Source organism: Canis lupus, chromosome 32 (assembly GCF_003254725.2).
Source record: "Canis lupus dingo isolate Sandy chromosome 32, ASM325472v2, whole genome shotgun sequence".
NCBI lineage: Eukaryota > Metazoa > Chordata > Mammalia > Carnivora > Canidae > Canis > Canis lupus.
In genome coordinates this window covers 37,334,333-37,362,034 of record NC_064274.1, presented here as the reverse complement: position 1 = coordinate 37,362,034, position 27,702 = coordinate 37,334,333, and the positions used below count along the sequence as shown (strand labels likewise).

At 36.5% G+C, this 27,702-nt stretch overlaps 1 protein-coding gene across 1 annotated transcript in view; it reads right to left on the bottom strand.

Moving 5' to 3' along the window:
• The window catches only part of LOC112671710 (bifunctional heparan sulfate N-deacetylase/N-sulfotransferase 3), a 171,431-nt gene extending 168,001 nt beyond the window's left edge, over positions 1–3,430 (bottom strand). The window contains exon 1 of the mRNA XM_025465996.3: positions 2,887–3,430. The gene's annotated coding sequence lies outside the window, so the exon portion shown is untranslated. The remainder of the gene's footprint in view (positions 1–2,886) is intronic.
• Positions 3,431–27,702: the final 24,272 nt, after the last annotated feature.

The following is a 27,702-nucleotide window of genomic DNA, read 5'->3' as shown; positions in this document are numbered from 1 at the left end:
AAAAATTAATATATGAGCACTTGGAACAGTGCCTGGTACAAAGTAACCACTCTATGAGTGTTAACTTTTATTTTAAAAACTTTTGCATGTGGGCAGCCCCCGTTGGCTCAGTGGTTTAGCGCCGCCTTCGGCCCAGGGTGGGATCCTGGAGACCCGGAATCGAGTCCCGCGTCTGGCTCCCTGCATGGAGCCTGCTTCTCCCTCTGCCTGTGTCTCTGCCTCTCTCTATATATGCCTCTCATGCATAAATAAATAAAATATTAAAAAAAAATAAAAACTTTTGCATCTATTCCCAAGTATCTAGAAAACAGTACCAATCAACAAGTTTTGTATTATTCCCTAACTGTTTTCATGTCTATTTGTCCTATCTCTCAGAACAATTTCTACAATGCTGAACAACAAAGAAGATAGGAAAGGATCGCTGAGATTGTCATTTTCCAGGGAAGGGACCAAGGAAGGCCCAGAGCTAGCAAGGGAGTTGCCCAAGAGTACATCTCTCATGACAGAACCAGGTCTAAAATTCATATCTAACTTCATGTTATTCTCAAATATTGTAACCAAAGAAAAGAATTAAAAATGAAGTGTATGTAAAATGATACCTATCACTGAGATGCAGTTTAGCAATAGATAATCAAGAGTTATAGCCCTCAGTAATTTGTGGAAATTTTTGTGAAATAATCTGTTATACACATTAATTGTAGAAAAACCCAAATGTTTCTCTAGTTATGAAACTTACATACGATTGATGAAGAATGTTTAGAGTAACACGAAGGTCACTGTGACATCCGAGAACCTAAGAATATAGTTTTTATAAAAACAGACAAAAAACCCAATTGATTTTCTACAACTAATTATTGTGTACTGTAAGAAAAAAATCAGTTATAAAACAATTTTGAGCACTGTTCAGGCTAATTATCATTATGATTGTAAGCTGTTACTTTTGTGGCCTAGTAGCATCCTCTAATCTGGACAGGTGTTTAGAATTCATGCATGTCCGTGTGAATGCTTATCTTCAAAGCCACAGCACAGGAAAAACAAACTTCCACTGTTTTTTCCTATTGTCTAACCTGTTAAGCAATTATAAATCCAAGACATTCATTTAGTTGAGAATATGTTTTTATTACAATCCTATTTCTCTGGTTTTATAGTGGATGCACATCACAAAGTATTTAAATATGGCTTTCTTTGAATATATTATATACCTCAACAAATACATATTTAGGTTTAAAAGTTGGCACTAATCACTAAAGAACAGTTGCGACTCAACCAGGTTTCAAGGAAGTCATATAAGATTCCCTGAATTGAAAGAAAAGCCAGTTGACCACTGAATATTTAGATTTTAGCTCATAATAACTTCTTCAGTATTGAACTGAATATATATCCTATCTGGTCCAGAAAAATGAACCTCAAATGCCTGGCTATCTCTCCCATTCTATTTTTTTTTTCAATAAACCTTTCAGTTACACCACAAATTAAGACTTGCTGTAATCTTCTGAAATAATACTTTCCTCAAGAAAATGTACTAAAAGAGAAGGTATACCATAACTCCACTGAAGTAAATGATAACAAATCTCTCTAGAAAGATATAAAAGTTTTGTTTTATCTGAAACCTAAGAAGCTTTCATTCTAAAAACTATGAAGAAATTAACTCATGTAACCAGTTTAATAGTAATATTTACTATACAAAGAGAAACACCTTCTATTTCACCACTAGGACCATAAAGAAAAACAATAAAAATATGAGAGATAGTAGATACTGTGTTAACTGGAGAAAGAAAGAGCGAGAGAGCAAGCTTCTGTTAGGGCAAATCTCTTGACATGTTCAGTACTATTTTTCAAAAGAGTCTCTTTCAAATTTATTTTTGAAATCTCCTCAAATACAATATTAATAGGAAGCTATAGTAGAAGAAAAAGGGAAAAATGCCCTTCAGCTATCAGATGTTTGAGAGTTTGTGCTCCTTGTCATTCTGCTCTGTGGTGAACAGCATTGTTCAATAGTTGATAATATGATATTTTCTAAGGACAAAGAAAAGAGCTGGAGATCAGTTTCACATGTATCTCAATATTTGATTTTTATTTTAATCTACTATGAAGATGTAGCTATTTACATTATTTAGGAGTGATTTCCTTAAAACTCTTCCCAGATTATATATGTTGCTGTACTTCAATGTATTTATAAAGAATATGAATTAAATTTCAACTTTAAATGGGTCTGAAACTTAAAGAGTTTCCAGATATTAGAAGAACTAGTTGGAAGATGATCTAGGTAAACCTCTTAAAGAATGTTAACTTGGTTCTTTTGAGGAAAAAAATAAAAAGTGGACATATTAAATGGAAGATACATGTACTTGCCTTTAATTTAAAGCTTCTATATTCAATACATAGGCTGAATATTTCTTTCCAAGTTGCATGTAATTTTGTGAACTGTGTAATCTCAAATAGTATCTATAAAATGAATTGCATCAAGACAATAGAAAGATTTGTTGAGAATCATTATTGTATAGACAGACGGGTAGTTATAGTCTAAATCTGTAAGGTTGCTTACAAATTTCTAGTCCATCAAGCAAAAGACATGTGTTCTGTTTAACAAATCTGCTGCAGAATAATCACAACTTGTTGGTGGAGATCTTCAACAATTATATGGGATCATCTCCTCGATACTTCAATTTTATTTAAGAGAAGCTTTAAAATTACCCCAGAATATTTCTGTGTCTCACTGAATTTAATTAAAATCGTTCCATTTCTTCTACCAGAATAAAACCAGGCGCTTGTTCAATCCTGAAATTCGTAGATTAATTGAAAACAAAGTTGCTCTCTCTTACTAAAAGCCCTGACGTTTATGAGTGAGCTATTAAATGGATAGTGTAAGTACACAGATGCGCTTACCTGGAATCAAAGTCGAAGGCGCGGAAAATGCTTGAGGAAGTTTCAGCAGATCCAAGAGACACCGAAACAGCAGCATCCACCACCACAGGCTCGGGCTTTTCGGCTTCACAAGTGGCAGCAGTGCCAGTTCTGGCCCAGTCCCCTTGTGTTATGTAACATCTTCTTGCTATCAGCCGCCAAACTGCTACCAGGCTGGCGAGGCACTAGAGGGCAAGAGTGTCACATGCAAGGCCCGTCGCCAAGGGACGGGCTGAGGTACCACTTCGGGCGGACGGATGCTGACTAAGCCGGTAAATAACCCGAGGCCTGAACGCAACAGCGAGCTTGTAACGTCCCTCAAAGAATATTTTAAATGCCAATTTTCGGACTAGCTGAAGAGTTAACCGGTTAATGAATATGCATAAGCAAATACGCACACCACGCAAAACTTTCGGGATTAGATCTCTAAACCTGCAGTCATCCAGGAGGCTGGTTTTTTTTTTTTTTTTTTCCATTGTCTAAAAAAAACTTATTTAAGACATTAGAGGAAAGGCTAATCAGGTAATAACGCGCGGCGGTTTCAGGGCCCCCGCGAGCCCCGCCCCCCGCCCCCCTGCGCCGCCTCCGGGGCCGCCCTCCCCGCCGCCGGGGGCGCTCTGGGGCGAGGAGCGTCCGTCCGTCCGTCCGTCCGTGCGTCCGTCCTCGGCGCCGGTTACCTGCGGCCGCAGCCGGCCGCGGGGCCTCCTTCCCGGGGTCCGCGGCCTCCGCCACGGTCCGGGGGGCGAGTCGGGCCGGAGCGCGGGCGGGGCGGGCGCGCCGGGGACTCGGGGACTCGGGGACTCGGGGACTCGGGGACTCGTGCGCTCGCTCCCACGCGCCCCGCGGCCCCGGGACCCGCCCGGCTCCCCGCTCCCCGCTCCCCGCTCCCCGCTCCTCGCCCGCGCGCGCCCGCTCCGTGCCCCGGGGTGGGGTGGGGCGGGGTGGGGTGGGGGGAGGGCGGGGGCGCCCTGCGCGGGCGGGGCGGGGCGGGGGCGCCCTCCGGGGGTGGGGCGGGGGGCGCTTGGGTCGGGCCGCCCGGCGGGGGAGGGGTGGGTGGGGGCGGGGCGGGGCGCCTGGGTCCGGGCGCCTCGCGCGGGCGGGGGTGGGGGGCGCCTCCCTGCGGAGGGGGGTCCCGACGGCCGCTGCCCGCAGAGGGTGGAGGCCGCCAAGGGTGACACTGGTCGCGCCGCCTGGGAAGCGGGTGCGAGTCCCTGCGGCGGCTCCGGGGAGGTGGGGCGCGCCGGCCGCGCCCCCGGGGGCCCTGCTCGGCTGCTGGCGGTCCGGGCTGTGCGGCGGGGCTGCCCGTGGCCGGCTGTCCGGGAGGCCCTGCGTTCCATCCAGTTCCTGAAGACGAGTGGAGGACTTGAAGCGACGTGGGGTTTTTTTTTTTTGGGGGGGGGGGTTAGCCACAAGGTGTCAGGTTACACTCCTTCAAAACTTTAGTTTGCTTAGGAGCCTCAATCGAATGACTTCCGAAAAATCTTATTTTGATCCATTACCGTAGCATAGGTGCGAGTTTAATAAGTGGGGGGTGGGGTCTTCTAACGGTGATGGTAGGGCTACCTGTGGTCTGTCCCAGCTGCTCAGCTCGGCTGTTCCTCTTGGAGGACCCCGCCCCACTGCCTCATCTTTTTAGCCCCTTTGCTAACAGGTCAACAGCGACTCTGGCTCCCTGGGTGACCCACGACGCAGACCGCACCATTGAGGGTATTTTGTGCTCCTGGTAGCTGGGATTAGAATTTACAGAAAAGAATGTGACCCAGCCTGGCCAATTAGAGACAAAAAAGGCACCCTTCTAGGACTTTCTGGCCACCTCCTCCCACCCACCACCCCCCTTAAGGAAGTGCACACTCTTCTTCTATGGGACTTTGCAGAATGATGTGTGACCTTGGAACATCTTGTGTCACCACCTGAAGTTTGAGAATGAAGCTGATGCCCAGGGAGGCATGCCTGGGAGTTAGAGAAAAGTTAAGCCCAGATGGGGATACTTGAACTCAGAATCCAGCTATGGGTGAAACAAGATCTTGCCTTGTTTTTCAGCTTTCAAATAGGAGTCAACATTTTGCTTTGAGGCAGCTTGAGTTGAGATTTTTGTCCATTGGAATTGAAAGACCCCAAATGATACAGAAGTTAAACGTTTTGGGTGTTTATTAACTTTATGAGGGTATTTGGATATTGTATACCAAGAACTTTGATTAGATCTCAGTGCCCTAAAAGAGTTAGTTTGGAATTTTCAAAAGCTGGGAAAGTCGTACATTCCTTCTTGCTCTACATGACAGAGAGGTTACAGAAGTGACTGAACCTATTACTCCTTCTGGAAGCCTTACAAAAATGTCAAGATGGTAAAATTCTTTGGCCAAATGACATGTACCAGATTGGTTTATTTATATTTTTAGTTGATATTCTCACCCTTCCCCCCCCCTTTGTGCCTTTCAGGAATTTTAAAAACTTGGATTTCTTTTTTTACACTAATTTCAAGAAAGTCTGCTCTGTTATCCATATGATATGTCATCTGTATCATCCATTCATCATTTCAGTCATCAAAAAAAAATTTGGGCATTTATGAAGTGACTCTGGGAGTACAGTAATATTTTAAAAACAAAAGAAAAGCAAAAAAACTTGCCTGCCCATCAGTGTACTGGTGTGGGGAGAGGAGGCCATGCTCTTCTACAAGATTTTAGGGAAGAGACAATATTCATGAATCCATACGTTCTGAGTGTTTCAGGATATGTGGTTAAGTTCAGAAATGGCATTCTCTTCTTTCTTCTTCTGTCTTCCCTGCACAAAAACAAAACAAAACAAAACAAAAGGCAGAAAACCTCTTCTACAGAATAAGATATTTAGTATTTTTATGACTGTATTTTGGCATTTTCTTTAACTAGATGTGACAGAGGCATAATCAAGTTTCCTGATGCTTTGAGAGGAACTGCTACCTTCATGGGTGACTGCTACTTCCAGCCATCCATCTGGAAGTGCAGATACTTTAGGATTATGCCATCTTTTCCAATGACCTTTGGCTCAAGTCATGATCCCAGAGTCCTGGGATTCAGTCCTGCATTGGGCTCCTGCTCCACAGAAAGCCTGCTTCTCCCTCTGCTTTGCTGCTGCCTCCGCTTGTGCTCTCTCTCTCAAATAAATAAAATCTTAAAAAAAAAAATCCCATCTGTGTACATGGGAAATTTAGGCCAGTGTAGTAGCAGATCAATATGCCACCTATATTCCCTTTCTCTTTACTTGCCCAGCAGACAGGCAAGAACCGAGCAGATAGTTCTGTCAACCATTGCCTCCTCTAGCCTTTCCTTCCTATATTCTTTTTCTAGGAATATGAAGGTCAGGGAACAATTTTTCCTCCACAGAGATATTCCAATTTAGCATAACACGAGTTATAGACAACCAAGAACCTATGACAGAAAGCGGATGAAGCAGAGATGAAGAAAGCACTCTGGTCTAGGGCCTCACATTTGTGAAGCACCTCAAGTTAAATCATCTCCAAATGAGCTGATGCAGTATTTTTTTATGTGTTAGTTTATACTTGAAGGATATACCACAGTTTTTGTAACCCCCTTTAGCTTATCTATTATTATTTATGTAAATACTGAGGACCTCAAAAAATGCAAGTTCAGGTTTCTGGCAACCTCCGAGAAGCCTTGAGACAACATGAAATATATTTTTTTAAATTTAATTTTATTTTATTTTTATTTTTTAAATTTTTATTTATTTATGATAGTCACAGAGAGAGAGAGAGAGGCAGAGACACAGGCAGAGGGAGAAGCAGGCTCCATGCACCGGGAGCCCGACGTGGGACTCGATCCCGGGTCTCCAGGATCGTGCCCTGGGCCAAAGGCAGGCGCCAAACCGCTGCGCCACCCAGGGATCCCAACATGAAATATTTTTATCAGACACACAGCTTCAAATGCAAAGGGAAGAGTCTGCAAATTACCTAAATAAACCGTTAAACAGAAGAGAAAAAGAGCAAATCTATGCACTTTTGTAAATTGAAATAATTATTGTATTTAGTGACTCTGAAGTAAGGCTTTGAATCACAGTGATGTAGAGATTTAACAATTTTTAATCAGTTAAGATTATTTGTACATTTTGATAGGTCTTTGGCCTTCACCTAAATGCTTCTATATGGAAGGTGATGGTTATAAAAGAATTTAGGGAAAGGCCATTTCGATTTGCAGAGTTATCTTCTATTTTTCAATGCCTAAATTAAAGCACTATATTATTCTAACTAGTTTTTAAAAATGCAAGTGCTTATAAAGAACACATCAGTACTTCTGACCTGAAATAGCCATAGTGTATTACTTTTCTTGAAAAATATTCAGCTTGGATTTATAGTCATAGTAATTCGTGACATTGTTCAGCTGAAGGTAATGGAGTGAAGATTTCAAAGAAACCGTATTTCTAGCTGGGATCTGCTAACTCAGCTCAAGGAAGTGTACCCTAACTCCATTGCCTCAAAAGATGTTCAAGTGAAAATAGATCAAAACCAAAAATTTCAGCAAAATGATTGATTAGGAGGAAGAGCAGTGAAATCAGATATTGGGCTTCTTGGAAACCACAGAAAGATCAGTCTTACCTGCTTCCAAGTCTCCTTGCAAACACTGTCTATGGTATGAAGATTTCATTTTATCGAATACCAGTTTAAAGCTTCATAGACCAGGTTAGAGCAGTGATTCTCAAACCTCAGTGTACATCAGTATCCTCTGGAGGGCTTACCAAATCACAGATTGCTGGGCTCCATTCCCAGAGGTAAGTAGGGCATGAGAATTTGCATTTTTAACAAATTCCTAGGTGATGTAGATGCTACTTATCTGAGACCACACTTTATGAACCCCTGGATTAGAACATTATTGAGAAAACAGATTGTCTTTATGTGGTCTGTAAGAATGAACATTTATTATTATTACTATTATTATTATTACTATTATTATTAAAGATTTATTTATTTAGAGAATATCCCAGGAGCCTGAGATCATGACCTGAGCTGAAATCAAGAGTTGCACTCTTAACCCACTGAGCCACTCAGGCACCCCTGAACATTTATTATTGTAAAAGTTATTTGGTTTTCAAGACATTATCTGTTTTTGTGTTAATCATAATAAATACACAGTAAAGTCAATATTTTAATTGGTGTTCTCCATACAATCGAGTAAACAAAGAAAAAGAATTTTTTTTTTTAGAAAAAAATTTTTTTAAAGTAAAAAGTAGCAAGATTTATAAACAGGCAAATGGCCTTACCTCCTCGAGGGCTGCCTTCCTCACTGATTCATTTTGTGTTTTCCACTGCTCCAGGTAGAGGGTCTGCACAACAGACTCTAGGAAAATACACTAACAGAGAAATAAATTATTTTCTTAGTCTAATAGGTAATGTTTTATCCTGTCCCTGATAAAGGAAATCATTTTATTTTATCCTGTCATTAAATGTTTTTTATTCCTGAGCCAAAGAGTACCTTTACTCATTTTCTATCCGTTCTTTTTAACTTCAGATGCTTTGTCCTCAAAAAATAATTTTTTCTCTTGCTGTAACTTGTTTAAGTTCTCCTGTGCTGGTCATAATGTCTGTAGAGTTAATTACAGGCCTAAGGTGGTGACTGTTTGACATGTAAATGTATTCATATCTATAGGTTTAGCATAAGCTATTGAAATAACTGTTGTTTTGTTCCATCTTAATGGGGAAATACAAGCAATCATCAGATTGTAGAACATGCTCTGTGAGTCTTCAAAGTTATTCTTAATATTCAGGCAGGACCAAACATCATTAAGGTATTTCTTTAAACTCGCTTGCAACATTAAAACATCATTTTATAGTTTGGCCTCATGCCATGTAATAAAGATAGATTCATTGTGAGAGTTAAGTGGGTGATTCTGCTCTCAAATTGTGTGAAAACAGGCTTCATAAAGACCCCAGAATATACTTCCGTCCATCTTAGTATGATGTTTCTCCATTATATCTGATCATTGGATTTCAAGAGATTGAAGAAAATAATAAATATTCAAGGAGTAAAAGTTGTATGAATTAATTTTGTTTTGTGCCTCTGAAAGTATCTTTGAAATAGTGATACGAGAAATTGTTAAAGAAAAGAAAATAGCAGAGAAAATTGAGATGCCCTGTATATTATGGATTGACAAATCCAATATTCTTAGGCTTGAGGCTTTTTTGACTGACTTCTCCACCAAACATTTAAATTAGAGAACTGTGAGTATAAAAAATGAAAATTTAATTGGTAAAGGGAAAATTTATGTATACAGTTTTTCTCCCTCAGATATGAACAAGTGCCCTCAATAGTATAGAAGAAATGAAAATGGAAACTCTGCTCACCTAGCATTAAATTTAAGTGTTGCTCAGCATTTTTGGCATTCTGAAAGAAAAGGTAGTAAAACTCTTTCAGTTTTCTTAAAATCAAGCTTGAAATAAAACACATACACCTAGATGAATAAAATTACAGGAACCTACTGGTTAAGTGCAAAGTATTTTTCTCCAAAGTCTCATTTTAATTGCTGGGATTAATGGTCATTTTATTTTTCCTCTGTAGGATACAGTGCAGCCCTCTGGAAAAGATCAATAAGTATTTCTTGAACAAATTAATCCAAATCTTAAAATGTTCTTTTTCTTAAACTGTTTTGTAAAGTATATTTAAGAATTAACCTTTGAAAAATTTTGTAAGTATTTGTGTCTATAGTTTTATATGTAAATTATACATTTAGAACTTAAAACTTATAATAGCTTTGTATATACACAAAAATTAAAAAAAAACTTGGCTAAAGGGCTTAGAGTGGTAACAGAAATATTTTTCATTCAACCTTCACTACTCTGGGAGCAACAGTTTTCTGGCTCCTATGAATCTTAACTGTAACTCAATATAGAAAACTATTGCTTTTCAATATAGGATAGAATCTCAACCAAACAAAACTAGGAAAACCATATCAATTTAATTTATATCACTTTACAAATAATAAACTATGTGTTTCATTCCCGCACGCCAGACTTGGTCGTTTATATATGTATCCATATGTGTCTGCTTAACAAATCCTTTACCTAAAAACTTAGCCACTTTGACAAATAGTCATAATAGAACCTCTGCACAATAATAGCAACAGAGATGACAATGAGACAGAAAACATGATATGCACTTGCCACGTGCTGGGGTTTTGTATATGCTGTATATAAGAGCTCAGCATAGTATTAGTATAATTGTGTAGAAGTAGGAAACCAGGCTTAGGAAGTGTAAGTAATGTTCCAAAGTCTATACACTGATGGTGGATGACCTTTGAATTAGGTTGGGTATAAGGTGGAGAGGAGAGAAAAAAGAAAAAAATGGCTATAGGCAGAAATTTAATTCCAAGACTCAGGCTCTTTTCATTATATTGTTATGCTTTCCTCATGAATTAGTTATGCTTAGACCATTAACAAATATGTATGGGGTATTGTACATGTATATAATGAGCTGCAGAAATATAGTAGTGAGCTAGACCCTGACCTCCTGATTTTCATATTATTACACAGCTAATGTTTCACAATTAACTTAATTACATTACTTACAATTATCACTTTCTATTGTAAGTCCACAATGAAACATACTGGGTAATGAAAGTGAGTATCAAACAATCCCACCTAGTCTGGGGAGTAGTGAGGGCATATAAGAGGTCAGAGAAACTTACTTATGGGACTGATCTTCAGTGACTCATCACACTTGGCCCAATTTCTTCTTTCAGCTCTCCAGAAAAAAACAAAACAAAAAATGAAAACCACAGCCATAGCCATGGAGGTCCAGTGTAATAGAGAGTGAAGGGTAGAGAGTATATGTGAAAGAGTTTAATTTTAATAGCCTAGCAATAACCTATTTTGGAAAGGTCTCAATGTTTGCAGACATCACATTTCTGAACGATTGGATTCACTTTGTAACTAATAATTCTCTTTATTTAAAAATTTTTCTTCACAGTCACTTATTCAAATGTTAAAGCTCTTTCCATGGTACAGGACCCTTTCATAAACTATTGTCCCTCCCTCTGGCCTGCCTTTCTTTCCTCTTCTTCTTGTCTTCTTTTCATCAATCCTTTTGGTTGAGCTTATGTCATACACAGCAAAAAAACCAAGACAAGAATCTGCCAATTATCTGGATATTTCCACAGTTCTGGAGCATAACCAGCATCTAGCATTTGTTCAAATGCTTAATATCTCACATTTTTATTCTTCCATGAAATTGATTTCTTGACATTAGGGTGTAGTAGAATCTATGTAGAAGTATATGACCTGTACATTTGCTTGGCCTGTGCCATTTGGCCTGTGCCGTTTGCCAGTTACTGAACTTTGAAGTCTTCCAACTTCACCTGCTAGATGAGAGGAATGGACAGTCATTGAGAAAAATGAGAATAAGATACAACATGTGAGATAGTACTATGGAAATTGCAAAAGGTTATACAGATACAATTTTTTTAAGTGAGGTTATCAGGTTGGTCCGGTTTATAAGAATAAAAACTGTAAGACTATCTCAATTTATCTGAAAGCTAAATCTTGGGGTACTAGAAAATTGAGCATGATTTTCTATCTAAAAGCTTTTCTTCCTTTAATGGAATTTAATTTCTATTCTAATAATCAAACTACAACTTGTAGTAAATTTAGTAGATATAATCAGAGAATGTCATTTGTCTACCTGCTAATCTATGCCAGATGCTGTCATGTTCCTTATTTCACTGGATTGCTGCAGAAGTTCTGATAGGAAGGTCTCTAATTGGAAGACAGTCTGCTCTTTGTCTCCCAAAATTCACTCTCTCCTTCTTCCACAATAATCAGATTGGTATTAGGTAGGACACATGGTAATCTGGGGTGGGGGAAGAGGCTGCATCTTCCAACTAGATGTGGCTAAGCTTTAGCTAATTGGATAAAAGAGGGTAGATAGTGTCTGTTTCTGGGAGACTTCCTGTGGTAGACAGACATGTAAGAAGCCCTCATTTTCTTTGTCTCTTAGTGTTTAGGAGTTATCTCCCTGTATCTTCTGCCTCCCTCTGAGGGTGAGCAGGACCAGTGATTTGTTGCAAAGCAATAAAATACGGAAAAGGTGACAGGATGTCATTCTCGTGCTTAGGTTATGTTACAGAAGACTCCATCTTGCTAGCACACTAACTCTAGAGGCTCTCCTTTCTGTCTGGATTAAATAATTGGCCACATTGGAGGACCTCATGTATCAGGGAGCTGCAAAAGTCCTTGAGAAACTGTGGGAGGCCTCTAGAAACTGTGAACAGCCTTTAGAAACTGTGTCCCCTAGAGGTGAAGTCAGCCTCCAGCCAACAAACAGTCAGAAAGAAGCCAGGGCCCTCTGTCCAACAACTACATGAAATGAATTCTGCAAATGACTTGAGTTGTCTTAGAAATGGATTCTTCCTCAGCTTAGCCCCCAGATGAGAATGCTGTCGAGCCAGTATCTTCATAGCAACACTGAAACCCTAAGCAAAGGAACTAGCAAAGCTCTGTCTGTATTCCTGACTGAAGGAAACTGTAAGATAATAAATATCTGTGTTTAAGTTGCTAAGTTTGTGGTAATTTGTTGTATGAATAGATGACTAATACACTCCTTTAGAGACAGCTGTCACATACTCTTTTTTTTTTCTTTTTCATGTCTTCCTCCATTGTATTGCCTAAAACTCAGCTACAACGTTGCTGGGCCAAGAGGTTGAGGGCCACAGTTTTGGGATGGTGGAGCCTTGAACTACAGAAGATTTAGGTTCCTGAGGGAGGAGTGAGATTTATGTGAGCATAACCATTTATCTTGTTGGGACCATTATTTTGTTTTTTCTACTTTTCTATCATTTAGTGCTGAATTATTCCAACTAATTCAGTAAATATTAACTGGAATTTCTTTCCTTTTACTGTTTGCTACCATAAGAATTCATGTTTAATTATACAGAAGAAGAACTGTCATTCATTAATTTACACACAGAGACACTGAGCATTAACATGTGGCGTGTTTCTCTTCAGTATTTTGATCTAACTTTTTGAAAAAGAAGGCCTCTATAGCGAATATCTGTGACATTTAAATGTCATGACTTCTCTATCATTAAGATTAAAGTGTACAAAATTACTTTAAAACATCTGTTTGCAACATGAAGAATCCAGTCAAAGAAGCATTTGGTAGGAAAGAGAAAATATCCCATCCTTTTTTTTTTCATTAAATTTAAGCTTTTATTTTTTAAAAAAGTCAACTTAGGCCATTTTTTGTGTTCAAAAATATCACCACAATAACTAAACAAATATGTTGGATTCCCAGTCCTTGGCTATTGATATAGAAGTTTATTTTGGGACCTAAAATATCTAAATTTTTTTTCATTCACTGATAAGTCTCAGATCATCGCTTAACTTAACTTGGGCATATATAAGTTGTGGTTTGCTAATCTTTTCACAAGCTTCATATAGTTCCCTCCTTCACACCTTTACTCAACTCTCCAGCTGTACTTATGTCACTTGGTCTACACTTAATCTAAATGGACCCTTTCTCTAAAGTTCATGAACTCTCAGCTTTTTTTATGGAATCTCTCTTAGATCAGATTAGACCCCTATGATTTCTCCATCCCCCAACCCAGATCATTCCCTGTCCACCCTAATCAGATGGTTTTAAGAACCTGCTACTTTCTTACAATAAGACTTTCTTATTGCCACCTCTCTTTTGCTGGTCTACATAAAGATTTAGTAGCATTTTTGTTGGACAGTTAGCTGATAAATATAGCCCAAATGCTATTAATAGCTATGTTTTCCACTTATTAAAATAAGTAGGATCATTTTATCTTTTTAAAAATAGATTTTACTTATTAGAGAAAGAGTGGGGGGAAGGGAAGAGGGAGAGGGAGAGAGAGAGAATCTCAAGCAGACTCCATGCTGAGCATGGAGCCCAACATGGGATTCCATTCCAGGAATGAGAGCATGACCTGAGCAGAAATCATGAGCTGACATCCAACTGACTGAGTCATCCAGGCACCCCAAGGAGGATCATTTTCAATGAGAGGTCTATGACTTAACTTCATATATGGGGAAGAACAATATATAAGACTTAAGAACGATATATAAAACAAGGAAACATAGCCTGAATTTTGGAATTTTATAATAACCTTACCTTCTGAACTGAAGTTATGTTAAGAAAGTATGGCTTGGCTCTAGTCATTGCATTTCATGTACACTGTCCTTGATGTGGGCAAATTTATTTATGTAATCTTACTGTGTTTCCTTTGGAAATGAGAAAAACTGAATAAAATGATGTGAGGAGTACAACATGACATTTAAAAAAAATGATGACAATTTATAGAACACTTCCAATTCAAGGTGAAAGTGTCAATTAACACTCAGAGGCTTTCATTTTCAAGAGTACTTCACAGAAAATAGATAACCAAACTAAGATGCTCTTCTTCTGAAATGTTCCCAGGGTGTTTAGCTGTGCTTTTACACTATTCAGGAGCATTGATGTCAAGATCCCATGATGCACATGGCAGTATATTGTTGACTCTTGAACAACATGTATTTGAAATGTACAGGTCCAACTATACACAGATTTTTTACAATACAGTACTGTAAATGTGTTTTCTCTTCCTTAATGATTTTTAAAAATAACATCTTCTTTTCTCTAGCTTACTTTATTGTAAGAATACAATATGTAATCTTTTCTCTAGTATACTTTATTGTAAGAATACAATATGTAATACAAAGAATACAATATATAAATATAAATTATTTACTAATCAGCTATTTATGTTATCAGTAATGCTTTAGGTCAATAGTTAAGTTTTGGGGGAGTCAGAAGTTATACACAGATTTTCAACTGCATTTTCAACTGCATGAGGAAGTCAGTGCCCCTTAGCTTCCATCTTGTTCAAGAATCAACTGTCCTTAATGGAGTAAATTGTAATTTTTTAAATTTATCAAATTAAATCCTCATAATTACTTTAGAAACTTCCAAAACACTGAAATGGATTTCCTAATTAGAAAATTAAAATATAAATGGGATTATAAAATGTGACTTATGGTTTGCAAAATCTTTTATAATCCAATTTCATTAAATTCTCAGATGATTCACTATATATAATCTACAGGTAAAGCAGAGGTTCAAGGTACAGGCTTTAGGAGGCTCAAGTTAGTGGTAGAATGAAGCCTTCAACTCTGATTCTTTTTTCTTTTCTTTTCTTTTTTATATTTTATTTATTTATTTATTCATGATAGATACGGAGAGAGAATGGCAGAGACACAGGCAGAGGGAAGTATAGGCTCCTGTGGGGAGCCTGATGTGAGACTCCATCCCAGGACTCTGGGATCATGACCTGAGCCAAAGGCAGATGCTCAACTGAGCCACCCAGGTGCTCCTCAACTCTGATTCTTTAGGTCCTTTAAATTAAAGTCTCATTCTTATAAAAAGGAAGTTTTATTTGTGGTGATCAGTGTTTTAAATCCATGCCAGGTAATTTAAAGAATAGAAAGCACTTTGTTATTTAAATTTCAAGAAGCTGATAGTTATCCTAAATTGAACAACTGTTTTCTCTTTAATGGAAAAAAAAAATTTCTTCAATGTTTTTTACATTTGGCACAATTTTAGATATAGTTGCTTTTCTGCTTGATCAGGGTAGAATGGGCAGAGGATATTGCCTCTAGAAGGTTAAAGTAGAAAGCTGGTGAAAGGTGGAAAAATTTGTTTTCCTCTTCCTTGGCAAGTTGCTTCATACATTTGATGAACAAGTCTAGATTTTATTTTGTTTCGATTTTATTTACTAAGCCTCTATGTAAAGTAAAATAGTCCCGTGATTTGTCATTTTAAGAATAATTTCCAATTTCAGAGAGATTTAGCACTTTTTTTTTTTTAAACTGGAACACGTTTAATTATGGTAAATCAAATGCTGCCACTCATGTGTTTCCAAGGAAGTTCTTTTACAAGGTGATGGTGTCCTTGTAAAACTACCAGTCAGTGGTTCTGTTCAATCGAAGGGTCATGTTTTGAGTTCCCATCTGTATCTTTGACCAGAAAACACCTATCAGATCTTACTCATCCCTCTCTGTAGCTGGAACCACAAAAATATGGAAATAGTCAAAGTGACTTCTGTGTAGCTAAATAGGTAAAGCCACGTACTCCCAGGGAGAAAGGATGATGTTCTTAATACTAGTTTCTGTAAATCAAAATCGAAACTCAATAAACATTTTGGAATTATAATTTCAAATATTTGCACATCCTTTAAAAATGGAATTTAAAAATTCCATAAAAGTCAAAGATATGGTATAGCAGAGCTAATATTTAAGTTGGAGTCAAGGGCCCTGAGTTCTGCCCATTTATTCAAGTGTTTCTCAAACAGACTCTCTGAATCAGGTTCATTATAGGAATATTTGCTAAAATGCAGATCCCTTGAATTCTGTCCACACCTATTTAATTACAATCTTATAATCTACATATTAGGAAACTACATCTTTACCATCACCTGAAGTGATTCTTATGTGCTCTAAAGTTCAAGATCTTCTATTCCTATTCTGTTTTCTAAACTTTCCTCATCTTTAAAACGAAACCATAAAATATTTCAGAATTTTAAGTTTCTTTTATTCCCTTGCTCTGTTGAATCCTTTAGTCTTTAGGTACTATTTTGGGGCATGGAGGTTATTTTGCTTAAAATATTAGCTTAGAATATTATCACCTAAATAAATGAAAAAATTATAATCTGTATGTACTGTTAATGATTAACCTTAATATTCTGACATCTTCTTATTTGTGAAATTTTTGATCAAAAATTTCAGAATTTAGTGTGTGGTTTCACTTGCTCCTGATTTTAGCACATAAAGAAAAATATTTCTTCCCATAAAATGTATAATCTTAGTGTTATGTTATATCTGTAGAAGAAGTTATATGAGAGAGATACTCAAACAATTTTAATGACCACACTGCCAACAAATCCTGTAATGATTTTACAGTCAGGTTTTATTTCAGCAAGATTTTGGTACTGAAGAAGAGCACCAAAATAAAACTGGAATGATTGAAGGGCTTTGAAGAGGTATGAAGAGAATAATAAAATGAAATTATTGAGTGAGGTACTAAAATCAGAGATGATGACGAATCTTTACTCCTCTGTAAGTAACACAAGCTTCATAAGGGCAGCAGATTCTTATAAAATCCTCTGAATAGTATTTTAGCTTTTTTTTTTTTTTTTAAATTACTGCTCCTTATTAACATTTTTTTTTAAAGCCTCCCTTGGTATCCTGTCTGCATTGCAGGAGGAAAACACATAATTCCTTTGTAAAAATAAGAAAACTACAGTACGAAAGAATTTATTTTTTTTAATGCAGAGGAAGAAAGGGGTATATAGATCTGAACTCAAGTATGCTTTATGTGGTTATCTAAGATAATATTTGAGGCCTGGAACCAATCACAGATCCTTTTCCCATACCCCAAATATCTTCATATCTCAGATGCCACAAGTTTTACACTGGAGAGAGCATATTAAAATTTTCATCAAAGATAATATTAATGGGAAAAGGGTAAAAAACAGGACATTTAGTCTGTTGGCTTTAGTAGAAGCAGGAAGAAAGAATATAATTACTTTTGTTTGGGGAATAATGTGAAGTACATAGATTAGCCATTTGTAAAAAGCACTGACTGAACATTAATCTTCCTTTTCCCTCTATCATTATGGTACTCCCACAACCTGGAATCCTGACCTTGGGTTACATTTGAGATTTTTAGTTTGAGTTATTAACTTGGAATTCAGGGGAAAATGATTTTTCTTTATTTTTCAGTTTTTATTTAAATTCCAGTTAGTTAATATATGTAGTATAATATTAGTTTCAAGAATAGAATTTAGTTTTCTTATTTTCTAAAATGCATAGTTAAAATAATAACTTAAATCTGAAGACTATATATATATATATATATATACACACACACACACACACACACCCTGAAATGTTCTTAGGTATATACCTAAGAACATTTCAGGGTGTGTTTATCACTGCTTAAATATTCGCATGTAACAACCAATTAAAAAAAAATCACAGCTGTAGAATTGTCATAGTGTCAGATGTCAGAAGCATTCTTTTTTGGAGTTAGATAAATAATTACAAAATATTTATAAGAATGAATAATATAGCAAAAATCAGCAGATTTGAGGTAATTTCCCCCATTGTCCTTTTAAAGAGCTCATCAGGGGATCCCTGGGTGGCTCAGCGGTTTGGCGCCTGCCTTTGGCCCAGGGCGCGATCCTGGAGTCCCGGGATCGAATCCCACGTCGGGCTCCTGGTGCATGGAGCCTGCTTCTCCCTCTGCCTGTGTCTCTGCCTCTCTCTCTCTTTCTATGTCTATCATGAATAAATAAATAAATAAATAAATCTTTAAAAAAAAATAAAGAGCTCATCAATCTACATGACATCTTTATTAGACACATGATATTGTTCAACAGGTGCCTTCTGCAATGTATGTTCTTTTTTTTTTTTTAAGATTTTATTTATTTTATCATGAGAAATACACAAAGAGAGAGGCAGCGACACAGGCAGAGGGAGAAGCAGGCCCTATGCAGGGAGCCTGATGTGGGACTCGATCCCAGGACTCCAGGATCATGCCCTGGGTTGAAGGCAGACGCTAAACCACTGAGCCACCCAGGGATCCCTGCAATGCATGTTCTTGTAATCATTCTCAAAATAGCTTTGAAACATATAACAAAGGAATTCTCTAGCCAAAAGATGGAAGTATGGGAAGAACTTAGGGAAAGACACTTAAAATACAGTTTCAAATAAATTATTAGTTATTAGAAAATAATTAATGCACAGCCTACTGATGGTATATGTTATCTGCAGGGTAAGATAGTAAGTCTTTCTTCACCAAAAATGATTGAGGGCAGCCGGGTGGCTCAGCGGTTTAGCGCCGCCTTCAGCCCAGGGCGTGATCCTGGAGACCTGGGATTGAGTCCCAAATCGGGCTCCCTGTGTGGAGCCTGCTTCTCCCTCCGCCTGTGTCTCTGTGTCTCTCACGAATAAATAAATAAAATCTTTAATAAGATAAAATAAAATAAAATAAAATAAAATAAAATAAAATAAAATAAAATAAAATAAATAATAAATAAAATAAAATGATTGAATTTATCTCTACTGTTACATTACTTAATAAAAGATATTACTTATGGTAAGTTTAGAATAGCTAGAATTTGAAACACTTTTGTTTCATGTTTACTAAGCCATATTGTTTACTAGGGTGATGTATCTTTTAAGCATGAAATTTCTAGCTATATCCTGTGTAATTTTTCTAATTCCGACAGCCATTTGGAACTTGTTCCTGATTATAGATTAGTAGAGGTGAATTCTGTACTTTTAGGAAAAGAATATAACCTTCCTTTGTCTAACTGCTGTGATATTTCTTCTCTTTGACATCAACAATGGCGAAAGTACTACTATCAGGCCACATATTATACAAATGGAACAAACACAAAATGATTTATGCACACTTGAGTGTGTCCTATACCTTATTAGATGAAGATGAATTACTATATTATGCAGGGGCACATTCTCCCCTTCCCCCTCTTTCATTCTTTGTAGATTTCAGGAGTTGGTTTTAGGTCTATTGAAAATGTGTTTTAACATATTACCACTGGTTTTCCACTTTCTGATGTCTGCTATATGATTGATCATTGCAGTGTTCTTGTAGGAAATCTGGGTTGGATTCCATTTTGGATGGAACCCAGCACATACAAGGTTTAGATTTCTCTTTACATTGCTTGTTCATATGTGATTTCTACTAAAAGATTTCCAACTGTGTATGTCATATTCAAGATTTTGATGTATATGACTTAGGTCTCTATTTTCCTTTTGCCTGTGTGTCATTTTATGAGGTCACTAATGAACATTCTATTAAGGCACTTTGGTTAAAGCACTTTAGCACAAAGAATGGCTTTTAGGGATCAATAATTATGGTGAATAAAGTAATGCATTAATACAGAAAGGGATCATTTGTCATTAACTTCATAAATGCGCACTATCTTGTGGTTTAATGGACAACCTTGCTCCAATCTATCACTCTATAGAGTATTACCATTTATAGTCTGACTGCTTTTTTATCAGAAAGTGCCAAAGCAAAGAATTAAGAGTTTTTAAGAAGCCAGAGAAAGGCTATGTGATCTCACCCTTAAGCCTCAGGGAAATATTTTGCATAAAAATCTGTTCCCTGATGCTTTTAAAAAAAGTTTAGGATTGTGAAGGTCCTTTGATTTGTTGTTGTTTGATTCTGCCAATGTGCTGAAAGGTCAAATGTGGAAGACAATTAAGTAATTTGGACACTGAAAGGCATATTGTTCTAAAACTTACGTAATGTACATTCCATTAATGAAAATGCATAATTGTTCATATTTGGGCAAAAAGAAAATTTTCAGATAAGACTGTATTGCAGTGTTTTACAATTATGCTGTATATGTAGCAATATAATTGGCAATCTATTTAGGAGCCAAAGATTTAATTTTAAACCATTTAAAAAATCTTTTAATCTGTTTCTATAATTAAAAGGTCAGCAAGCAGTCTGATGTAAACAGGAGAAGAAGCCTTCTAAAATTTTTGCAGATCAATGAACAGGATTTTTTTTATGTAAAAGTTCTTGTTCCTTGTGTAGCAGAAAGGAGGAGATTCAGTTGCTAAACTTGTTATCCAAATCTTATCTCATAATGAAAACACCAAGGTTTGAGGCATTAACCAAGTTGCTGAATTTTATAAGAATAAATGATAGTACAATTCAAGTATTTTGACTTAGAAGGAAAATCTAAAAACCATGAAAATGAGAGGAAATTATAGATTAGATAATCTCCAAATCCAACATATTAAGTTTTGTCTCCAGTTGCTTATAAAAATCGATCTACTGCTTTCATATATTCTGGAAAGTTATCAGTTCTTAAGTCTTCACAACCAGTAAGGGATTGCCTGCTTACTGTAATTATGTATATGTTCTAAAATGAATAAAGAACATTAAATCAGAATTTTTTATTTCAAGTAAGATTTTTACTGCAGAATTGTTTCTTTAGTCACTAAAATATTTTCTATTTGTTTTGACTGATACTAATCTTTACTAATAGTTATTGATTATAATTTCCTGGAACTTGTATATTATTTGGGGGATAATATATTTAGTGCTTTGTCTTTCATTCAGGAATACACCTGCATTTATTTTATCCTTTTACCAAAATCTCTCTCAAAAAGGTTTTTATGTTTTTTTTCATGTAGATCCTTCAGATTAGGCTTATATATTTTCATATTTCATATATATTTTGCTATTGTGAATGGGGGTCTTTTTTTAAGATTTATACATTTATTTTATTTTATTTATTTATTTTTAAAGATTTTATTTATTTATTCATGAGACACACACACACACACAGAGAGAGAGAGAGAGAGAGAGAGAGAGAGAGGCAGAGACACAGGCAGAGGGAGAAGCAGGCTCCATGCAAGGAGTCTGATGTGGGACTCAATCCTGTGTCTCCAGGATCACACCCTGGGCTGCAGGCGGCGCTAAACCCCTGCGCCACCAGGGCAACCCTATACATTTATTTTAGAGAGACTACAGAGGGAAGGATGGAAGGAGAGGCAGTGAGACTCTTACGTGGACTCCATGCTAAGCACAGAGCCCAATGAATGGGCTTGATCTCATGACCTGAACTGGACCTGAACCAAGAAACCCACTCTCAGATGATTGTGTCACCTAGGCACCCCATGAATGAAGGTCTTTTAAAATGATTTGTTACTGATTACTACAATCTAAATATTTAGATTATATCTGCTTTTGTGTGTGTGTGCTTCTGCAGTTAGGTGCTTCTAAATTTATTTCTTTGGTTCACTGAAACTATATAGAATATCCCCTTGATTTCAGTCACCTGGGTGGTATGGTTGTTTAAGCATCCGACTCTTGGTTTCAGCTCAGTCATCATCTCAGGGCCCTGGTCTCAGGGTGGTAAGATCAAGCCCCATCTCCTGCCCTAGCTTCATGGTCAGCACTGAGTCTACACGAGACTCTCTCTCTCTCTTCCACTTTGTCTTTCTCTCTCTCTCAAACAAACAAACAAATCAATAAATCTTTAAAAATCTATAGAAAGGATATCCCCCTGATTTCAACAGAAGCTGTTTATCTAATTTTCAGTAGCAGTACTTTATGAGAGGAGTGTTTCCCACCAAAAGGATTAGTTACACTAAAGACTAATTGTAGATGTTTCAGAATTATTTTTCTGGGTATTTTTATTTGGCTACTGTCTTGCATTTTTTTCCATTAAATCTGTTTTATAGTAGGTCCCCTTAGGTTTCCTAGGCAAACAATCACATAATATAAAAAATTGTAATTTTGATCTTTCTTCTTTAATTGAAATATATATTTATTGTTTACTTTATTGTTTTTTTAAATTTTTATTTATTTATGATAGTCACACACAGAGAGAGAGAGAGAGAGAGAGAGAGAGGCAGAGACACAGGCAGAGGGAGAAGCAGGCTCCATGCACCAGGAGCCCGACGTGGGATGTGATCCAGGGTCTCCAGGATCGCGCCCTGGGCCAAAGGCAGGCGCCAAACCACTGCGCCACCCAGGGATCCCTTGTTTACTTTTTTGGTTTATTTTTGACACTTTGTCAAATTTCAAGGTAAGATTTTAGTGTTGATAAGTGACAACCTTGCCTTGTTTGCAGTATGAATGGGAATGCCTTTGTTATTTGGCATTGGGTAATTTTTTAATGAGTTGTATGTATCAAATTATGGATGGTTCATTTTATCCCCAGATTAACTTACTTTATTTTTAATCAAAAGCCTTTTCACCAGCTGGGATAGTACTATTTTTCAAATTTGATTTATTAGTGTAATTATTTTATAAATAAGTCTTTTTTGCCAGAATACTCATCCCTCCTTTCCTTTCATGTTTCCTTCCTTCCTTTTCTCCCTCTTTCCTTCTTCAGTAAACATACATTGTGTGCTTATCATGGGTTGTTCTTCTCTTTTTTAATTTAAATTTTGGTCAGTTAACATACAATGCAATATTGGTTTCTGGAGTAGGAGTCAGTGACTCATCACTTACATACAACACCCACTGCTCATCACAGATGCTCTCCCTAATACCCATCACCCATCCAGCACATCCCCCCACCCCCCTCCCTTCCATCAAGCCTCAGTTTTTCTTTATCCTTAAGAGTCTCTTATGGGTTGTTCCCCTATCTCCTTTTTTTCTTCCCCCTTCCCATATGTTCATCTATTTTCTTTCTTAAATATGGATTATTCTTTTAATATAAAATTTTGAATCTTTACTATGAATACTGTTACTTGATGAAATGGAGCTTTCACTGAATAATATTTTCTTTGGAATAGTCTTCAAAAAGATATATTAAATACTTACTAACTTTTTAAGAAACTATATTCTGTAGTACAAATAGGAACTAGCTTTGTGGTACCTAGTAATTCTCCCAAAATGCAATTAAGCCTTATTTCACAAGACACATGAAGTCTAGTCAAACATAAATAAGGAAATTTCTACAAAGTATGTATTAGTGTGGAAACTAACCTCATTTTCTACAATATAAAGATATTTAATGTAAATGCACTTTAAAGCACTATTTCAGAGAAAAATAATGGGAAATAAATTTAGATAACTAACACATGGACAGGGCTTTTTCCAAATCTAGAATTCAGTTTCATGACAATTATCCTATGCATGTCTCTATTATTTACTTATTATTTATCATCTATTATTATAGCTAAGGCAAACTACACAGAAAAATAATTTGGGGACATCTACAAATAGTTTTTAGTGTGACTAATTCTTTTGGTGTGAAAGAGTCCTCTCATAAATTACTGCCAGTCAAAATTAGACAAACAGGTTTTGTGGAAGTCAAGAAGAAATTCTACATAGTTGCAATGAATCAAATTAATAAAGAACTGTCTAGGGCAGCCTGGGTGGCTCAGCGGTTTAGTCCTGCCTTCAACCCAGGGCGTGATCCTGGAGACCCAGGATGGAGTCCCATGTCAGGCTCCCTGCGTGGAGCCTGCTTCTCCCTCTGCCTGTGTCTCTGTCTCTCTCTGTGTCCCTCATGAATAAGTAAATAAAATCTTAAAAAAAATAAAGAACTGTCTAACTGCAGTAGTACATGAAGAAAAAACAGAAAGTAGGGGTTTTGCTAGTGGCAAATGAAAACATCTTGTCTTCAGTAATCAGAATTAAGAATATTTTGTGTTTAGTTGCAATTGAAAAGTTAAAGTTGCATTAAGATATCCTGAGTTGTTTGCTAGTATTGTGAACCCAATCAATTAAAAAAATGTTTATTCAAGACAGCCATAAGAAGGAACTTTAAATGCTTCTTATTTCTATGACTAAAGCATACAGAACGACTTCAGAACTAAATGAAACATCATAAGCAAAGAGTTATTTGACAGTGGAGTATATTTAGAATATCAGAATGCCCTATTATAAGTTTTACCTGTAGGAAAATAATTCCATATGGATTGGTGATTTCATGACAAGTTATGTTTATGGCAGTGCATGTTGGGATAAACTGAGGGTAGTTGCTTTTCATTTCTCTCTCTCTCTCTCTCTCTCTCCCTCTGTCTTTTTTTTTTTTCCAGTATTCCTGTAGTGTTAGGACTCATGATGAACATATATCACTTCCCCATTTTACTTGGGAAAAATAAAAATTGATTAACCATTTGATCCAGGATATTGAGTAGTACCATGTCAAAACTTTTGGCATTACTAATATTCAAAGAAATGCAAGTAAAACAGCACTGAGGCAATTTTAACATCTTTTAAATTAGTATAAATATTAAAAATGACAATAGCTTAATGCTGGCAATTTCCCAGTAAAGCTGATAAATTAAATGTGAATTCATATATACATCTTGAAAACAACTTGGTGATATATGTCATAAACCATAGAAAACTTTATACTCTTTGTAATTCTGTTCTTGAGAATTTATCCTGAAGAAATTCTTCAAAAGAAGAAAAAAGAGCTATGAGCATGAAGAAGCTCATAACAGGAACGATTAAAGTGAAAAATGGAGAATAAATATAACACTAAAAACATGGAATAATTAAGTAAATCAAGGTGTAGGCAGTTTATGTCATACTATGTTGTTGTTAAGTAAAAATTATGAAAATGGTTCAACATGGAGAAGTGTTTGCAATATCAGCCTTTTTTTTTTTTACTAAAAAGTAAAAAGCAAAATTTTATGCACTTGTGCCTATATGGATATACAGTGGAGAGAAAAGCTAAAAAAGTGGAAATAACTGGCTTTAGACATGTAAATTACAGATTTTTTTTCTTCTAAAATGTATTTTAATGTTTCAAATGTATGTATTGCATTTTGGTGGCTAACTAGCTAATGGTTATTGATGATTTATTAAAATATTCATGAAAAAATAATTCCTTCCTGCAGTTCATAGTTTAAAACCCATCCATTTCCTACTTAACAGTATGGATTCATAGCACTATCTGAAACATGCCACATTTGAGAGTTTCAGTGAATCTGCTGTGAAGATAAATGTTATCTAGTATATCACTTCAGTTTGTTTAGCTGATAAAATATGTTCTTCATATTTCATCTACTTATGTAAAAATAATTTATTACTTTTTCAAAACACATCTGTATTTACCTACAACAATATTGTATGTAGAATCACAAAGGTGATTAAACTTTAGAGTTAGGGAAAGGGTATATTATTTGATAAAGAAAAATATACAATGAAAATAAATTATTTAGGGAATTAAAATAAACACACATACATGCACATGCATATCTAATTATATTTTATTCTTTTCTCCTTACCTAGACATATTGGGAGCTTAGCAATCATGAAACTCAGGGGTTGTTACTCCAAATCCTGTAAGGGCCAGACTAGTAGCATAAAAAAAAAAAAAAAGGTTTCATTTACAGTGTGTGACCTGACCAAAGAGGGCAGCACTGGCTCAGGTCTTGCTGTTTGCTCTGGGGGAATGTAGGCAGAGGGTTCAAAACAAGCCACACAGACACCTAGGGTTTATGTAAAAACTCTTTTTAGCATTGGAATTAATTCATATTAAAGAAATTAAAACACAGTGAGTCAAACAAAATACATTATTTGCATGTCATGTGCAGCTTAGAGCAGCCAGTTTGTGATTCTAGTATAAATCATTTTATTTTATTATTTTATTCTATTTTAGAACTAAAGCATGAAACTCAAAGAAATGAAATGACTTGTCTAAGATCACAGCAAATTAGTCACAGAACTGCCTCTAGAACCAAGTCTCCTGGGCCTTGATTCTTTGTTTTTTTCCGGGAAAACTGAATTTTTAAATTAATTAATTATTTTTTTGCCTACTGAGGAAGAATTCTTTAAATACCTTTAAATATCTTATGGAAAGGGGCACCTGGGTAGCTCAGTGGTTGAGCGTCTCTGCCTTTGGCTTAGATCGTGTCCTAGGGTCCTGGGATTGAGTCCTGCATCAGGCTCCCTGCAGAGGACTATCCTAACATGACTTTTGCACAACCTTTCTAAAGCTTGCTTTTCCCCTGAAAGCCAAGCAAACAACCATCCCTACTTCCTCCACAGATAAATGAGTACAAACCCCAAGTGTGAAGCATTCTGCCAACATTAGAGCAAATAATTCCTCTTAAAAAGGGACATCATAAAGAAAAGTAGGAATTCAGTCTTCTTTCTAAACCCCAGGTAATTGGCTTTTAAGACACCATTGTAAGTGGAATTGTTGTGCTGCTAGCTCATGTATCAAATCTCCAAGACGGAGGGCCTCAGAATATTGAACTTCAGATCTGCCTGCCATTTCAGAATAATGAATGACTTATAATATTATTTACATTTTCACATTCTTACGTATAATAAATCATGTTCTTTAGCCCAAGACTGTTCATACTTGCATTGTAATGTTTTTTTTTTCTGTCATTAACCTAGCACCCCTACTGTTGCCAAGCAATTCAAAGGCATTCTATTTGCAAGAATTTTTTATATGCACTAAACAATAGTTATCATAAAAATATTTTGGCAGAAAGAAATACCTTATTCGGAGTCTCCCTTCTTCAGTCTTCTTTTTCAATCTTGGTCAGTCTAGTCCATCTTCTAATCTTCAGTAAGTCTTCCTAAAACATTGCTTTGATTAGGTCATTTCTCTGCTCAGAAACTCTCAGATTTGTCATCAGAGATGGATACCTAAACCAATGGTTCTCAAATGAGGAGCACCCCGTGTACTGTAGCCCATTCACAGGATACCACAGGGTTTTTGTAAAAATTGAGGGAAGTACATATGAGTGGACATATTATAGGCACCGTCAAAACTACTATCTCAAGGTAGTTCACAGCTTTAGTATTTGATTATGCTACAGTTCCTTTTGATGTTGACATCTTATCTTTTCATAGGTGAATTTTCAATAATTGCTGTGACAAAAAGCATGAAACGAAATGGGACATGAAATGAGGGTTGTGGCATCCAGTCTTATCTTGAATCTTGAGAAACAGTGTGGTCCCCAACAGATATACACATCCCATTGGCAAATAATTATGGTTGCTTATGGGTGAAATAATAAGCATTTTTTCTTTAAATGTATGTATGTTTATTATTCAAATGATTACTAGCTTGTTAGAACATAAATATTTATTAAGTTGTTTGAGCCTAATTACTTAATAAATGGAAATCTTAAGAATTTCTTTTGGCCTAGAGGTGCCATGAAAAAAATTACTGAGATAGAAAGGGTGCCATGAATCAAGAAGACTTGGAATCTCTGGCTAAGCCTTTTAGCCTTGCATTTAGTGTTTAAATATTGCCTCAATTCTTTTAAATTTATATTAGACCATTTCCTTA